General features: G+C 43.9%; 1 protein-coding gene across 12 annotated transcripts in view; it reads left to right on the top strand.

Moving 5' to 3' along the window:
• The window catches only part of PFKFB2 (6-phosphofructo-2-kinase/fructose-2,6-biphosphatase 2), a 129760-nt gene that overhangs the window by 44060 nt on the left and 66415 nt on the right, over positions 1-19285 (top strand). The window lies entirely within an intron of this gene.

A 19285-nucleotide genomic window follows, 5' to 3' on the forward strand; every position in this document is an offset into this window, starting at 1 on the left:
GTGGCAGGGTTACATGTCGCTCTGAAAAATCTGGGACTGACTCCATTGCAGACAGAAAATTAGGCTAGTGGGATGGCAGTTCCTATGTTCTCAAGTACAGCAGGGCAGGTGTAATGTTACATCCTGAATCCTTTATTGTCTGCTCCATCATGTAGTGGGCTGGTGAAAACAGGCAGGTCAGATTCTGAATGGTTGGGGCAACAAAAGCATTACGCAGACAAAGTGTCACAGAATGTTTTCCACCAAGGTTATTAATACAGTAATTGGCTGTGAGACTCCACAAACCGCCTAGGGAGCCTTCAGCATCCTGCAGAGGATGGTGCAACGTACATTTTAGAAACACTGATTTTTCCTGAAGATTGCAATTATTAATTAACAAGAGGAGGTCAGACTAGATGATCTAACGGTTTCTTCTGGCCTTAAACTCTATTCATCTATGTAGCTATTTACAGTGAGAGAGAGCACGAGCGCCTAGAGGTTAACCAAATCGGGGCCCTACTGCACCGACATATAGTAAATGACAGTCCCTGGCCCAAATAGTTCAATCTGCAAGATAAGACGTAACAGGTAGATGAGACACTGGCATGCGACTGCTAGTAGCAAATATCTCCAAAGGCTGGTGATGGGACTCTTGATGAAGATGGCTGCGAATTACTATAGAAAATTATTTCCTGGGTGTCTGGCTGCTGGGTCTTGCCTACATGCTCAGGGTCTAGCTAGTCACCATATTTGGGGGCTGGAAGGAATTTTTCGCTAGTAGGGACCATGGGGATTTTTTTGCCTTCCTCTGCAGCATAGGGTCTGGGTCACTTGCAGGTTTAAGAGAGTGTCAGTGGTTGACTCTGTAATTTGAAGTATTTTAATTGTGATTTAAGGACTTCAGTAACTCACCCAGAGTATATGGGCCTATTATAGGAGTGGGTGGACAAGTGTCTGTGGCCTGATCATGATGGTCTCTTCTGGCCTTCTATGAGACAATCAAATAGGTTGGAGTGCTAGGTGGGGACGACAGGCTAACAACACTCATGGGAGGTGTGCAATGCCTAGAGAGTGAGGAAATGTGATCACTACTTGGTTGCAGCTTGCTGTGTGCGTCATAGAAGAGCAAAGTTATAGGTGAGTCACAATTTGCGCAAACAGGCCTTCCTCATTATGGAAATTACCTTCATTCATATAATGAGCAGCTGATGAGAAGTAAATCTGTTCTTTTACCAGAAGTGAAACAGCAAGGCATAATGTACAATATATGGGGCCCGTAATATCACCATGGGGCATTACACTGAATCTATACCCAACACTTGCTAATGATATGTAGTTGTCAGGGCCATGTTATCAACGCATCCCACCTCCGATCTTCAGTGCTCTGCAGTTTTTTAAGCAATCTCCTATCAGTTTTGCAAATCAGTGAGAGTTAAAAATGAAATCCTAGCCAAAGAGGTGCTCTTGCAAAACAACCCAGATAAGTTATCATTCTGTAAAGTCTCCTGCATAACACACCACAGCTACCCCTCCTGTCTCTATTGAGCTGCAAAGTTACAGGGCATTACAAGCTAAATGCAGCTGCATTTAGTTAACATACACTGACATATATGTGCGTTCTCTGCTTGCCAGAGTTAACTCACAATTTATGCCATAATCCAATTGGATGTCATAATCTAAAAGGGCTGGGCCAGGTCAGAACATGGATTCTGTTACCAGAAATGAGGGCAAAGGAATTCAGCTTGGTATTAAGATTCCAGGCTGATAACCCATGGCTTGACTTGTAACCTTGAGTGCCTTTGATCAGGAACAGTCTGTCTTGAAACCCACAATGTCCTTCATGGAGCTTGTCATTTACAGTCTAGCCTAACGACAGCTGCTTTTTCCAAGTGCCCCACTGCTAACAGAAAGGGAACTTCAAAGTGACTGTTTTTCTTTAGTACCTTTGAATCTCACTTAGAACAAAGAACAAGAAAAAAAAAAGTGTTTGAGAGAAATGTCAAACATTTGCTGAGTTCCACAATGCACTCTCCTGTGCTGAGTTAGCATGTGGAACTCTACCATGAGACTTTATCAGGACCAGGAACATAGCTGGATTTAGAAGAGGTGTGGAGACTTGAGTGGCTAGAACATCCATGTTTACAATACATTTTTGAAAAGAATGGAAGAAATCAGTCAGCCTCTGAAGAGGAGCATTTAGAAGAGAGATAGGAAAAACTTAGTTTATGAGACGGTCTTTCCATACTTGCTCACTTTAGAGTTTGCTGCACCTTCCTCTGAAAAATGCCATAGGGTCCCTAATGACCATAAGTTGTCCCAAACCTTGGTTTATGTTGAATCTAAAACATGGCACCTCTGCCCTAGCACTCTGAAAAGGCATTGGCCCAGCACTGACCCAGACATTGTGAATCACCATCCTACACAGGGCCGGTGCTACCGTTTAGGCAGCCTAGGCAATCGCCTAGGGCGCCAGGATTATTCGGGGGGCAGCATTTTGCAGGGGCGGCAGCAGGCGGCTCTGGTTGACCTGCCGCAGTCATTCCTGTGGAGGGTCCGTTGGTCCTCGGCTCTGGTGGAGCTGCCGCTGTCATGCCTGCGGGCGGGCGGAGGGCTGCTCGCTCGGCTCTGGTGGACCGCCCGCAGGCATGCCTGCAGCAGCTCCACCAGAGCCACGGACCAATGGACCCTCCGCAGGAATGACTGCAGCAGCTCCAGCGGAGCTGCGGGATCAGCGCGGGGGGCGGCAAAATGGCCGTGCGCCTAGGGCGCGAGAAACCCTAGCGCCGGTCCTGATCCTACACCACCTGGGTTTTCCTGGGTGCTCTCTCATTCAAGGGCTGACCCAGCAAAACCTACTTAATGTAAGGAAGCTGACAAGAGAGTTGCAGGCTTAAACAGCAACAACATGGATATAATCATTAACCATTTGTATGGCAGTACCACAGAGATGTTCTGACTGAAATGGTGTTCCCCTGCTGCTAGAGGTTGTACAAAGATGATAGCTTATGCCTTAACCTCTCCTCTGACATTAAACTAGCATCATACTTTTGTCAATCACCCAAATAATTGGTGGTGAATGTAACCCCAACACCTAGTTACACTTCGACAAATTGCTAGTGGGGCCATCTCACTTTGGGCAGCAAAGTCCTCTGTGTTACCAGCAAGGCCGAAAGGAAATGTAATCTCAGTGTCTCACAGGCACTATTTACTGCTCCATCAGGACTATACTGCCTTAAATGTGTAATTTTTTTATCCGTGTGAGTTTACTAGGACTTACCACCCAACAAAATATACCACATTGGCCTTGTATTACCTTGCTTAGATCCAGCACAACTGGCTTATTAGAATCAAACATGAGATCCTGCTGCTTGCTAAGTGAGGAGTAAAGCTCTAATTGCATGTTGGTTCAAAACTGTGTTTATATCGTGGCCACTCAAAGAATCTCATGACTGGTACCTGTTTGCCATACTGGCCAAATACAAAGAAGTCCTAGAATATCCTGAGCTACAATCACAGTGGGAAATGATTATTAATCATCATAATACACTCTAGTTATACAGCGTCTTGCAGCAAAGGATCTCCAAGCTCTTTAAAGGCATTAAGTAAGACTCACAATTATCCCAGGAGGAAGGTATAATTACAGAGGGGTAGGTTAAGGCACAAAGAGTAACTTGCCTAGGGGTGTATAATGAGCAGTACTGGGAAACCGATTCCAGGGGGTCCTGCAACTTAGGAGTGTAATTCAGCAAGGTGCTCAAAGCATGCAAAATGTCACACTGAAGACACCTCCATTGAAGTAAATGAGACTACACAGGTGCTTAAAGTTCTACATGTGCTTCCTGAATCAGGACTTGGATTCCTAACTATTAGCAAACACTATCAATAGCATGATCTACTCCACAGCTGACATTCCCTCTCTTAAGGCAAGGGTATGGGCGTGTCTTTCTACTCGGGTATAGGGGCTGGCTTCCTTACCAGGGACTATGTCTTTTGCTGAACTCCAGGTCATTTGCAGGCTCAGTCCCTGGCCATTGAGAGAGAAGAATTTAGTGAAATTAAAAAGTGGCCAAGGTTTGAAATAGATAATCAGTGCTCTAATTCCCGTCAGAGGATGGTAGGCGTCTTTCCCTGCTGTGTGAACCTAACGACCCAGCAGGCACATGGCTCTTTGTGTCTGGGTTGGGATGACATGGCAGATCTGAAAGTGAAGCTAGGGGAGCCTATCTATAATTTCGGCTCAGACCTGCAGTTTTCAGTTTCTGACATGCATGTATATAAAGGGGCAGAACCCCTGCTAGTATATTGTCATGGCTCCAGTGAAGTCAACCGATCCAGTGAAGTCAACTGAGCTGCAACAATTCACAACAGCTGTTGAACTGCCCCATGGTGTGATAAACTAACAGCATGTCTAAACCAGAATATTTCAATACATACTGGAATATATGCCCCATTAAAAAGCCACAGACATTTATCCCATGTCTCAGATTCAAAGCAAGCAGCTGTAGAGAATCCAGCTAAAACATCTTTCCCACAGGACCGATTTATTACATTGTCTAGTGTCGAGATTGAGAAATGTCTGTTTTCAAATGATTTCATTCATTTAAAAGGTTGACGTTTACTTTTCACCCTGTGGGTGGGCTGTTCTGCTCTTGAGCTTTGGGAGTCAGAGATTCCCAGGCCAGACGGGACCAACAGAACATCTAGTCTGACTTCATGTATAGCACAGGGCAAAGAATTCCACCCAGTGATTTCTGCATCTATCCCATATCTTGGGGTTGAGCTACAGTATGTCCTCAGATAAAAGGTGCTATGTATCTGCAAAGTAGTAGAAGTTGTAACAGTTTCCCATTGAGATTGTGGCACATCTAGGTTGTCAAGTATCAGGGAGTAGCTATGTTAGTCTGAATCCACAAAAACAACAAGGAGTTTGGTGGCACTTTAAAGACTAACAGATTTATTTGGGCATAAGCTTTTGTGGGTGTAAAACCTCACTTCTTCAGATGGCATTTCACCCTGGAGGATGCCAGCTATGCTGGGATTAAACCCAATGGATGCATCCAAAGAAGTGAGGTTTTTTACCCACGAAAGTTTATGCTGAAATAAATCTGTTAGTCTTTAAGGTGCCACCAGACTCCTTGTTACAACTAGGTTGGTGATTTCAATGCATTTTTATTGATGCCAGCTGCTTTATGAGATTCCTTAAGTACTAAGAACACAAGAAAGGCCATACTGGGTCAGACCAAAGGTCCATCTACTCAGTATTCTGTCTTCTGGCAGCAGCCAATGCCAGGTGCCCAGAGGGAATGAACAGAACATGGAATCATCAAGTGATCCATCCCATCTCCCATTCCCAGCTTCTGGCAAACAGAGGCTAGGGACACCATCTCTGCCCATCCTGACTAATAGCCATTAATGCAATCTGGAACCAAGAGGGAATCAGGATTTAACTTCCTGATTAAACAATACAAAGGTATCATCTTTGATGTTATCCAATTTTAATAAACTACTTATCCTGGATTTGAGGTGGGTTGTTCAGTTGGGTGATAAATCTTGGTAAATTCACATAAGAAACAGAAACTACCTGTCTGAGGATATGTCTACACTACGGGATTATTCCGATTTTACATAAACCGGTTTTATAAAACAGATTGTATAAAGTCGAGGGCACGCGGCCACACTAAGCACATTAATTCAGTGGTGTGCGTCCATGGTCCGAGGCTAGCGTCGATTTCCGGAGTGTTGCACTGTGGGTAGCTATTCCATAGCTATCCTATAGTTCCCGCAGTCTCCCCCCCTCTTAGAATTCTGGGTTGAGAGCCCAGTGGCTGATGGGGCAAAAATCATTGTCACGGGTGGTTCTGGGTAAATGTCGTCAGTCATTCCTTTCTCTGGGAAAGCAACGGCAAACAATCATTTCGCGTCCTTTTCCCCTGGATTGCCCTGGCAGACGCCATAGCACGGCAACTGTGGAGCCCGTTCAGCTTTTTTTTTTTTTTACAGTCACCGTATGTATACTGGATGCCGCAGACAGAGGCGATACTCCAGCGCTACACAGCAGCATTCATTTGCTTTTGTATGATAGCAGAGATGGCTACCAGTTGTTCTGTACCGTGTGCTGCTAGTGTAATTTGGCAATGAGATGACGGTTATCTGTCCTTCTGTGCTGTCTGCTGCTATCATGGATGCCCCTGGCTGAGATCGGCCACGGGCGCAAAAGCAAAACTGGGAATGACTCCTCTAGTCAATCCCTCCTTTATGGCTTCTAACTATAGTCAGTCCTGCTTAGAATATGGGACAAATGTACTAGAGAAGCAGTGTATCAGAGAGTACAGCTGCTCTGTGTCAGATCCCGCAAAAATGATGAGCTACATGCCATTCACGGGGGGGGGTGCCCCTGCAACAACCCCACCCGTTGCTTCCCTTCTCCCCCAACGTTCCTGGGCTACCATGGCAGTGTCCCCCACATCTGTGTCATGAAGTAATAAAGAATGCAGGAATAAGAAACACGGAGTTTTTAGTGACATAAAATGAGGGGGAGGCAGCCTCCCGGTGCTATGATAGTCCAGGCAGGACATTAAACAGTGTGGTGGAGAGGAGCTCAGCATCACACTGCTATGATAGTCCAGGCAGTACAGAATCTTTTCTTTTCATATGAAAGGGAGGGGGCTGATTGAAGCTCAGCCCCCAGTTCCTATGATGAAGACAGTTACCAGCCGTTCTGTACCATCTACTGAGAATGACCGGGAGTCATTCCTATATTTACCCAGGTGCCCCTGGCTGACCTCACCTGAGGCAAGCCAGGAGCACTCACGGGCTGATGGTGTTGACGGATATCATTCATATTGTACCATCTGCCACCAGGGAGGGAAGAGGAGCAGATACTTCTCTTCACTGCTGCAGCATCGCGTCTACCAGCAGCATTCAGTAGACCTAGGGTGACATTGAACGAAGTCAAGAAACGATTTCTTTCCCTTTTCTTTCACGTGGGGGGGAGGGAGTAAATTGACGAGCAATTCCCTGAGCCATGCTGGACAATGTGTTTGATCCTACAGGCAATGGGAGCTCAGACAAGAATGCAAATACTTTTCGGAGACTGCTGTGGACTGTGGGATAGCTGGAGTCCTCAGTACTCCCTCCCTCTCTCCACGAGCGTCCATTTGATTCTTTGGCTTTCCGTTATGCTTGTCAGGCAGCACTGTGTAGCCTGGAGATTTTTTTCAAACGCTTTGGCATTTCGTCTTCTGTAATGGAGCTCTGATAGAACAGATTTGTCTCCCCATACAGCGATCAGATTCAGTATCTCCCGTACGGTCCATGCTGGAGCTTTTTTTGGATTTGGGACTGCATTGCCACCTGTGCTGATCAGAGCTCCACGCTGGGCAAACAGGAAATGAAAATCAAAATTTCGCGGGGCTTTTCCTGTTTACCTGGTCACTGCATCTGAGTTCAGATTGCTGTCCAGAGTGGTCACAGTGGTGCACTGTGGGATACCGCCCGGAGGCCAATACCGTCGATTTGCAGCCACACTAACCCTAATCCGATATGGTAATACCGACTTTAGCGCTACTCCTCTCGTCGGAGAGGAGTACAGAAACCGATTTAAAGAGCCTTTTATATCGATATAAAGGGCCTCGTAGTGTGGACGGGTACAGCATTAAATCGGTTTAATGCTGCTAAAAAAGGTTTAAAAGCATAGTGTAGACCAGGCCTGAGCCAATATAATCCTGATGGGACAGTACACAATCCCTGCAAGGCATTAAAATCAAAACAGCCTTTATTCTAATTCGTAGGGAGAACCTTGCTGGCCACTGTGAGATGTTCATACTTTGTCCAAGTATATTAAAGCTGTTGAGGTTACATTCACCATTTCTTTGGGTGATCCTTCATTACATTCTCCCTTCACGCGGTAACCTGGCCAAATTCCAATTCTGGCTCTGATCATAGTTTTGTCCTTAAGACACAAAACCAGGAATAAGGAGACATTCCTGATTTCTATTCCTGCCGCTGCTGTCCGTTTCATGAATGTACCTGAGCAAGTCAATTAACCTCTCTGTGACTCAGTTTCCCCATCGATAAAAAGGGGCTAATACTTACCTACCTCACAGAGGTGTTATGAAGCTACTTTCAGAATGTCTGGGAAGGGTTTTGAGATCTCTAAAGGTTCTGTAGAAATGTGAAGTATTGTTCTTATTAGTAGGAAACAGTATCCCTTTTTACTTTCTGTCCTAAGCTGTGGTGCAGTGTTGCTGCATTTCAACACAGAGGTGGTTGCATTTCAGTAATAATAGAGGTGATTCCTGTAGCTTCTAGAATCATTAGTTTGTAAAACACTTTTAGACAGGAATGTCATCTCATTATCTAATCTAATCTGTAATACATAGATAGATATAAATATATCTCTATGATAGTGTGTAGTTTTTCATACCAGTGGCGCTTTATCCTTTATAACCCTGCAATTTATTTCCTCCTGTGGCATCAAACAAGGTTTGAATTAATATTTGATCGGACTATTCTAGTTAAAAATAATTAATTTATGAATTTAGTTAATGAGACTGTGCCAGATAGGCAAATATATAGGTTAGAAGAGTGAAGGCAAATTCATTCTATATATCTAAGGATTATGAGTTGCATAAGGGATATAAAAAAAACTGTTTTGGCTCCCAGCAACTCATCCTGCCAGCGTTTATGGAACAATTACATCAATGAATGTAAGTGAAAGAATGTCATGACAGATGCTAAATTTCCCAGCCCCTACAGTAAACATCATTGAAAGAATATCTGTTGCTTTGTGTGTAAACTGTCTTTTGACCAGCAGGTTTAAACTAGTCTGGGGCACAAACAGCAGCAAAAGAAGTTTCCACCCAGTTATGAACTCTTTGCACCATATACTTTGAAGTGCAAATGGTTATCTTAAATGAAAAGGAAGCAAGTTAACCAAGAGAGAGGAGAAGAAATTTCAAGATGGTGCAGACTGCGTTTGTCAGTCTGTATTAACACACAGTTATGCTCTGAAATGTGACTCTCTCAAGATGATATTGGGTGGCTCCATCTGTATTGACTCCCCATGTGTCCAGGCAAATTTCCTCACTTTACAAGTCCGAAGATGTTATCTGCTCCCTCCTCACCTGGGATCTGAAAAATCAAGATTGGTCCTGCCTGTCTCTTATGTTATCACCAGTCATAGAGATCCTGCAGGCAGAATTTAGCTGGCATCTTTGGTGATGGAAATATAAGGCAGAATAGAATCCAGCTCTCTATCCCAGAGCTGTGTCCACCTTGATGGGTTGACCACACAAGGGCACTTACCAGAATGGTTCTTTTCGTTTGCCTTTTAAATCCCAGTAAATAAGGGAAATCTGGCAGGTTTAATGTTTTATCATCAGCATGGTGTTCCCTTGGCTACCAGTGGGCTGGGAGAGATCTCATATCCAAAGGTTACACTATTGGGCTGATGCTTCAGTGGCGCCACACCCATTTACACAAGCTGTGGATTTGGCCCAATGGATGTAAACCAGAAAGGTCACTTAAAATTAGACACAGCCCGATAGTGCTTTGCTCTGCCCTCTGGTGACACACAGCAGCAGATTTGTGGGAGAGCGCTGATGGGCTCCAGCAGAAACATTGTCGATACCTCCCCCATGGAGTGAAAACACTCGGCATTTCTCCCACATCCTTCCTCCCAGGGTGTCAAATCATTTACTAATATTAATTAGTTCCATCCTACACCAGGTAACCAATAAGATATGCCCTTTACCGATGGCCATACTAAGGTGCACAGAGGTGCTGTGGCTAGATGAAGATTACACAGTGCATGAGTGAAAGAGCAGACGCTTTAGGTCAGGAATCCCAGGCCCCTGCTCTAACTTATTAAGGAAAAAAGAATTCTCACAGCTCTAAGAGGGGCTCAGAAGATACACACCTCAACCTCCCCTCTTTAATCATTCTGGGCCTAATTCACCACTGCCTTGCACCTTTTCTAGACATTTGCACCTGTGCAAAGAGGACATAAAAACCCCTTCCACTCAGAAAGGTAGCATCTTACTGCAGCGGTGAAAATGATCGCACAAGGGGCAGGACAATGGAGATTCAGGCCCTGAGAGTTATGCTTCTCCCACTTTGTACTAAAAGAGGCTGACCTGAACTTTTTTCTGGTTAGTCCAGTTCTTATGCAGACTTCCTCCAGCACAGTAAAACAGTTGAATATTGTTTGGGGTTCTGTACAGGAGTGTGTACCCATCCATGACTTGTATGTCATGTATCTTAAAAAGAGTGTTGTTTTATTAGACATATTTTAACACAGATATGTAGGCAGCTTTAACCTAAAGGCAATTTGATCTTGTTTATCTAAGCAAAAAGGTGGAGTCTGCCAGTATTGCTCAAAGAGCTTTTGTGTCAAACAAAACCTTTGCTTGGTTATCAGCATGATTTTGAAACAGAGGCACCATTCCAAAATGATCTTGGATAAAGGAAAGATCTTAGGTGAAAAATGTTCAGTCTAATCTAACACCCGGGGGATATTATGGCATCATATCTGTCATGCAGTGTGGCGAAGTAGTGGTTAAGTTTCCAGAGAGAGATTGCACGTCCAAAGTTTACACTACTATACTGACACTTGAGTGCAGAGATGCCCATTTACAACAGCTGTGGATCCGGCCCATGGGATGTAAACTGAAAGTGAACTGCATAAAGTAAAAGCATGACCGCTTAACACCAACATAAGGGGTGCCCCAGCTTCTCCTCCGCACTAACTCTAGCTGTCTGTGCCGTCAACAGTCTAAATTAGATCCCGATTCTTATCATGGGTGGGTGGCTGTGGGTGTTCTGTACATCCAGCCTGACAGCAGCTGCTACCTCTATCCTTCAAACAAAGTAGGGCAACTTGGAGGCCAGTTTATTTTATAGAGTCACTAGCAACCAAATTATTTATCTTCACAAGTCATCCTATTCCCACTGTGCCAGTGCTTCCAGAGCTGGGGCATTGGAACAACAGTCACATATTCTTGCATGGTGCCACCTGGAGTTAAACCCTCACATGTAATCTGTGTTGATAAGTGAATTCTTCTTTAGCAGGGAGGGTAGAGCTGAGCCACTCCGGTGATGTTACTTCAGCAGCCAGGAAGGGCTCCCCGGGACCAATCTGCCTCCTCTACTTTTAGTTTGATCCAGTGTGACTCCTCCAGAACAGAATACGTGGCTTCTGACCAGTGTCAAAGTTAGAATCAGGACTCACAATTTGTCAGACCACTCTGTTTATTAGCGCAGCGCTCCGCCAATAACATTCAGAATATGTGAATGGCCATGCAAGGCCCAAACAGTCTTATTTATACAGATAAAAGAGCGGGAATTTAGACAAAGGGACAAAGAAATCAAAACAGTAAAATTCACCTGGGGCACAGCATGCATATCCTATTTTCTTACTAACTGTTATCGATCTAAGGCTAATGCTTCACCAGTTGCCCTTAAACGGTGCAATTGTTCTATGTTAATGTCTGTATTCCTGACACTTGGTTGCAACATTCCAACAACTTTGCTTAAAAGGTACAGACAACATTTCTTTAATTCTTTCTATTCTTACTATATAATTCATTCTACTTTCACAATCCCTCCTTTTGGTTAGGCGTACGCCATGACCAACCCTTACTGAGTTTCACAAATTAACCGTTTCTTATCTTTTAGTTCATCAGCGATATTCAAAATTATTATATTAGCACTCTGTTTTGGGGCAGCCATCTGGGTGACACAATTTTGGATACAACAGGAGATTAACTGAAAGCATACAAAAATCACTAAGATTCCAAACAGGATAGTTAGGGCTCCCTGAAACAACCATTTTTCTATGCCAGAGAAATTGAACAGGTTACTTAGCCACTTCCATAAAGAACTCAGCTCTTTATGAGGAAGACATGCGATTTGTTCTAAGTGGCTAGCGTGATTTATTACCTTATTGGTATTGTCAGGTATAAACACACAACATTTTTTTTCAATGAGAGCATAGGTTCCTCCTTTGGCCGCCAGCACTATGTTTAATGCTTGACGGTTTTGGAGGGCAACCTGTCTGATCACCCCTGTTTTTTTGGCCAGGATTTTTAAACTTTTTTCAGTTTTATTTGCCATTATTTTAACCACTGCTTGTAACCTTAGGAGTCTTTTTGCGTGGTGTATTACTCCCCCAAGTGGGATAAAGGAACTGCCAATAGTCTCTTCCCAGGTGTTATTACTGTTTCATATTGTGTTAAACGGACAAGGTCCTCCAGTGAGGTCTGGGGAATTGAGTGGGATAGCCAGGACAGGAACACCGGTTTGAGAGTGGGCTGGGATGTGGCTGCAGACCCAGCATTTAGAAATAATAAGGGTCTGAGCTATCCACACTTGCTGCTGGATAAAAGAATTGTCATTGTGGACTCCCCAGACCTTAAGACACCAGCAGCCGAAGAACAGGCACCACCAGAGGCGCATGTTGGAGGCAGGGCCCTTCTGGTTCTGACAACCTCAACTGAGGGAACTGCAGTTACAGTTTTATGTCCACCAGGCAGCAGGCGCTAGGCTCACTACTGCTTCTTCTTGGGCCTTGCTTTATGTAGTTATCTGCTTCTGGCAACCCTTACAAGAGCGTAGATTGTAAGGTATTGCAGGCTGTTCCTCTACGTCTTCTTCTGGAGTCAAAAAAATTGACTCTGCGTGGTCCTGAGGTGGTGGTTGGTTCACTGGGGGTGGTGCATTCTTACACTGCGAAGCATGTATCCACTCTGAGATGCCAGACAGTTTAACAGCCGTCCCTTGACTCTGGCTATAACAATGGCCTTCACACCTTATCTTTTCCTGATGCATACATTTCTCATTTACACAAATAGATTGAGAATACAAACAGTAGTATTTTATATCGAACAAAAAAGCATTGCAAATTAAACCTTGCTAAGTTTTACAATTGATAACTAAGACAATGTACATTGAGACCCAGGCCTTCAATGTTTCTCTAATTTACTTAACATAGACACAATAGAGAATCCTGTCTTTTACTATCTAAATTTTAAAACAAAGAGTTAGAGGGGGCCCAATTTGTAATGCATATGGGAAAACAGAATCTTATAGTCCCAGGGGGTCATTTATTTCTGCTATTTAAAAAAAGTGGCTAGCAGGATGAAATCAAATTATACTTTAATTTTTATTGGACATTATAAAATCCTGCTCCTATATATCCCCCTTTTGACACTAAGATTATTAATCGCCAGTGTCACTTCTTAACATTTTTTTACATTACTTTGTTTTTACATAGCTGTATATATATTTGGATGATTTACAGGCATTCTTCTGGAAAAGGGCCCATTTTCCCTTCAGAATGGCTGCAAAGAAACCAAGAATTTTCTTTTTAACATGGTTCTTTTTAACATTTTTCACAAAGTTTAACTGCTTAATTCTTTCCAGCCTCTGTAGAGTTAACTTTTCACTCTTTTTCCTTAAATCACTTGTTTATGTCCCAAAATGACACCTTTATCACCTCAGATTTCACCATTTTAAGTATTGTTCCAGGGATTCATGCCTGCACTTACTGCTTTTTTTACTCCTGACACTATGCCCTTAGGGCTTCCAACCTGTTTTTTAGTTTCTTTATCTGTTGCTTGCCTGCTTTTCTGGGCCCGATTTTGCTTTTTTTTTCCAATGAACCATTTGTGAGTGCTATTGTGGTCACTTCACAATTTTGAAAGAAGTGTTCAAGGAAAGGGACCAGGAAGGTTGGGGGCTAGCTGAGGAGTCCCCCATCTTGCTGAATTGGTAGTGGAACACTAACGAATCAGTTTCTGAGGCAGACAAAGGGGAGCAGAACAAGGAGCTTTTTGTCCTTTTTACAATGAGATGGGAGTATGAAAGGGGTTGGATTGATTCGGGGTTTGGAGAACGGGGTAAAGGAGAGCGCTCGGTCTGGTGGTGGGAGAGGAGGCTTTTAATAAAGCTTTTAACTTATTATTTTAATAATTGAGAGGCGAGTTTTGATTTTGTCCACCTATGATTTGCCTCTTTCCACCACTGCATGAAACAATTAACCTCTCCTTTAGCCAATTTAGTTTTAGGTTGGCTGAGTTTGTCCTTTAAGACGTCCACTTAGTCTTTGTTCCAAGATTTTAACAGTGGCCATTGAGTTTTGGGATCCCCCTGAGTTAGCCTAGACCATTTTCCCAGAAATTTACAGGAGTCTGGACCCTTTTTACAGGAGTCCGGACCCATCCTAAATACATAAAATGAGCCGGCGTTCATTTAGGAAACTGTCCTGACTTAGACATCTGGTTACCCATACAGGAGGACTTCACACACCAATCACACAAGAAGGAAATTCGGGTTCCTCAGAGAGATGCCCAGTGCAACACACAAAAGGAGCCCACAGACTACTGCCTCAATCGCCCTTGCTTTCACACCAGGGGTTTTACCCAAAGTGCGGTGCGGCTGCGATTGTGCAGATTCCACTCACTCAGACTGCGGGGACAGGAACCCCTTGGTCGGCCGATCCCCAAACAGAGACTGCACCCAGACTCAAACACTCCACAAGAGGACAGATAGACACAGAGACAGGACAGTCCTCAGTCCGGACAAAACACAGAAATAATTACCTGACCAGATTCCTGATGTCAGATCCCGGGATCCCTACCAGAACAGAGTGGGAACCAACAGGTTCGATGGCGTAGACCTCACTGTGGCTGTGCACCTTTCCGCTCTAGTGGGGGACCGCTTGGCCCAAATGCCCAGGTGCCGGCTGCCACGGTCATCCTACAAAAACAGTCAGGAATCACACAGCCCCAGTGAAGACGGTTGCCATCTCGGTGGGACCTCCAAATTGTCAAAGTTAGAATCAGGACTCACAATTTGTCAGACCACTCTGTTTATTAGCGCAGCGCTCTGCTAATAACATTCAGAATATGTGAGTGGCCATGCAAGGCCCAAACAGTCTTATTTATACAGATAAAAGAGCGGGAATTTAGACAAAGGGACAAAGAAATCAAAACAGTAAAATTCACCTGGGGCACAGCATGCATATCCTATTTTCTTACTAACTGTTATCGATCTAAGGCTAATGCTTCACCAGTTGCCCTTAAACGGTGCAATTGTTCTATGTTAATGTCTGTATTCCTGACACTTGGTTGCAACATTCCAACAACTTTGCTTAAAGGTACAGACAACATTTCTTTAATTCTTTCTATTCTTACTATATAATTCATTCTACTTTCACACCAGCATGGCTGGGTGTGATCTGTTCCTAGGAGAGGCACGAGGAGGACGGGTGTGGGGTGGGACTGATGTGAATACAGGGTTTAGAAATACAGACCACATCCTCCTTTGATCCCTGCTCACTATGAGCCCAGAGGCATGTCCCCAAGCCAAGATCAGCAGGCAGTTTAGGAGGTTGCAGTGTGGGTCTCCAATACAAATAACTTGTCACATGACCCACTTGTAGTAGGAAAATGGAATCCAAGGGCTAAACTCAGCCTTGTACTGGTGCAGGGACCGAAAAAGGGATGGGCCAGTTTAGTAGCTTAAAGCAGTCTTAATTTGTGCCTAGTTGCCCAAGTCCCCTACAGGCCTTGTAACCGCTGGAGAATAGCTGTCCCAGCCCTACCACTTAGAATCCATGCCTGCCTCCAATATGCATCTGATACAGAGGGCTACAGCAGGAGGCTCTGTGACTGCTTTGCAGCCCCTGTGGACCAGCATATCACAAGGCAACAGCAATGTGGACCCCTAGACTTGCTAGGCCTGGAATGGGCCCGTAGTAGGTCTGACTCCAGGATCAATATTCAGTAGCAGGATTTTCACACTGGCAAAAGAGCTTTAGGAAAATTCACAAGCTCCTCCAGTGGGATCCAGTGTGTCTGTAGGATATTTCATACTGGACAAACCAGAAGGGTTTCCAGCTAGGCACTGTTCAGTATAACTCACCTGCTTCATTTTCTCTCAATGGTGTGTGCGTTTGGATTAATGCTGACCAGCCCACAGCTAATTAAGATAATAGCTTACCTGCAAACAAACTACTGCTTATGAAAACAAAGTTTATCAAGCATCTTTCTCTGACATTGTTTGGATTCTTTCCAAGGGGTGGAACTTTTCATTTATTCATATTATTTTGTTTGCTTTCTTTTTCTGCTCTATTTTGTGAAGGTTTTAAAAGGGTAGGGAGCTGGACCTGTTGGTGAGGTTTGCAGGAAAAACACTTTTAAAAGAAAGATGGTCCCAATTCAAAATCCTAGCTCCTAACACCCCCCCTCCAACACACACACACAATTTGGAGTGATTAGAAATCTTGCTCTGAATATTGTAGCCTGCACCCTTCTCTATGTTTTTAAAACACCATGGCCTAGCTGTTTACCAATATTTAAGCATGTTCCAACCAGCAGTGCTTGGTCTGTGACTTAAGACCCTAAGTATCATTTGCAAAACTGACAATGCCTACATACCTTTGAAAAATCTGGGCCTATTTGCATAATATTGACCTTAAAAGGAATGTTGATTGCTTAATTTCACTGCCAGGTTAGCTGTCTTATCTCTGGCCTGTGACTTTCGGTAAATATTGCAAGCAGTTGATGTAGGTAGTGGTAGGGTGCATGACTTTTAGCTGTTAAATTTCCTGCTGGGAATAAGGACACTTGATTTATTCACCTAACTGAACCTTAAAAATGCAAAAACTTGAGAACAAGACTTCCCTGTGAGCAAATTGTAATGTGCAGAAAGATACTTGTTTGCTGCTGGGTGGTGTGTCCACAAAACACCACCTTTACTGAAGAGGAATGTTGGTCATTTGGGGTCCACTTTTACTTTTGTCAGAAGAAACATTTTAACTGACTCCCAGGGCACCAATGCCAGGACTCCTACTGGACAAATTTTTGCAAAAGTGGTCATGGATTGTGAGTACCCAACTCTGCCTGATTGGTGAAGCCAATAAGACATGCAGCAGCTTGTGTTAGATAATAAAGCAAGTCCTCACTCACCTCTCCAGCACCCGAGTTCGTGCGGAGTTGGTATGGGCACACAATTCTGTCAGAGACCAGACACCAATGCGTTGATCAACGGGCTCACACTATCCCAAAAGCTTTAGAATAAGTGTGGCGCCTTTATTAGGGGTGAGCATCAATATTTATACACAGAAGTAAACAAAGTGATTAACAAAAGATAATGGTCATGCATAATCAATCAAGATTTTACAGGAAAAGCAAGTTTAACAAGTAAATGCATAGAGATAAAGGCTAATGGCTACTTGATAAAGGGGGGTGTCATGAGTAGTTTGCAGGTCAGTGCTTTGTTTGATAAAGGGTTCAGAAAGGATTATGCAGAGACAGCCAGTCTGGGTGTGTTTTGGCTCCCCAAAGTTCACCAAAAGTTTAGACCCAACACTTGCTCCTTTTGAAAATCAGGACCAATGTTTTAAAGGAGAAAATGTTCAAAAGGGGCCATACAATTTAATTCCTTTTCAACAATAGCAGCATGGGCAAAGCAAATGGTAAAATGAGATGAGATACTCTTGCTATCTGTATCTTTTTGGTTCTTCTAGTTCAATACTTATAATAAATTCATTAATTACACTTGCAGACTGAGGCATAAACTCATACAAGAAAGTATGATTGGCAGAGTAGAGGTTGGTGATGGAAGGCTAGCTAAAAAAACAGAGCCTGGGTGGCAGAACAAACAGACTCAGATGAAGTTTTAGGAGGGCAGAGCTGTGGGCAAAAAGGTTGCAGAGAAAAGCAGAGTTGTTTGAGGGAGCAGCGCACCATACGAGCAAAAATGTCTGCAGCACTCACACAACAAAGCATCTGTGAGTGGCTGAAAAGACACAGGAAATGATATGCACATTGAAGACAAGGAGGTGGTATCCGGTATAAAAGGTGCATACAGGCCTCATTCCAGCCATCATCATCTTTAACATTGCATTTCTGGCATGAGTAAGGTCACTCATCAGTTACTATGGGAGATGCAATTTTCCCTCAGATGAATGTGGCTGCCTAAGGCTATGGGAAGAGCTTCTCAAGCTTACAAGTGTTCACATTAGGGCAGTGGAAGATCCCAGGCAGCCTAAGGGGATCAGTGTGACAGCTACAGCTTATGACTTTCAGCTCTGAGAGGAAATGTGTATTAGCCTCAGGGGCTTGAAGAGTAGTCTGACACCTGTTCACCATGCTCTCCCTGTACCACCCTTCTTGGGGGAGGGGAGGATGGCAGGGGAAAGACAGAAGTAGAGTACATTTATTAAATCCCCCTTTTACATCTGGGAGGTGGAGTCTCAAATTTCCATAACTTGAACGCCATGATAGAAGGATGCTTTTTATGTAATAAAGTTGAAATATCCATTGATGGTATCAGCTTCACTGAGCCTGTAAATCTGAAGCAATTTTTTTTTATTGCTGCTACAATCATTTCTGTTTAGTTCTTTTACAGTGAGTTGCAATGTTCTGTACAAAAAGCCAGGCACCAGCAATTGGAAGAGCTTACAATAATAGAGGCAAGCCCAAGGAACATACAGGCACTAGCTAGATACTGCGAGATATCAGAGAGAACCCTTCAGGGAAAGAGAACAAACTAACTCAAGGCTGACAAGGGGAGAAAAATCTTCCCCTGGTGACATCATTAAAATGTGGAATAGTCTTCCAAGGAATTGGTTGGCACTAATGAGTTATAGAGTGGAAGAGAACTCCTGGGTTAAAGTCCAGCACCCTCCTATTGCAGGCAACCTCCTCAGACAGTCCAGGGTGGTCCTCCTAAATAAAAGTGTACAGAATCATGTTCAATCCTGAATTGGTAAGGGGAGCGGGCAGGGCCCACCAGCTTTTTAAAGGGTCTCATCTCTATGCCACAGTACCTGGATCTTACTATTCTAATCATGTGGGCGATGCATGACTGCCGTCATAGCTCAAAAGTTAAGAGTTCAAATGGTGATGCACTGTAACACCAGAGAATTTAGTTTAGTTGTGTAGAATAAGTGATGAGTAACTGAAGAAGAGCTGGGGGAGGGGGGAATCTGCAGCTGCCTTTTTGTTGAAGTTTCACCTCCACTTTCTAGGAGCAAGAAACTTAAAGGAGATGTGGCATAGCATCCCGCCACTGGCCAGCCACCTCACAGGAGAATGTGGGTTCTGACAGGTCCCTCCCTGTGCTCCTGTCAGTACCTAGAGTCATTTTGGAGAGGCAGACATTGCTCTCGGCTCAACTGTGACATTGTAACACGTTTCCTCTCTCCAGCACAAAGGTCATCTGAGTGTAACACAAACACACAGTTCTGATCGTATAAAAGGTTCGAGCTGTAGAGTGGAGATCTGAAAGGCCTAAACTG

This window comes from Gopherus evgoodei, chromosome 4, assembly GCF_007399415.2.
Source record: "Gopherus evgoodei ecotype Sinaloan lineage chromosome 4, rGopEvg1_v1.p, whole genome shotgun sequence".
NCBI classification, from domain to species: domain Eukaryota; kingdom Metazoa; phylum Chordata; order Testudines; family Testudinidae; genus Gopherus; species Gopherus evgoodei.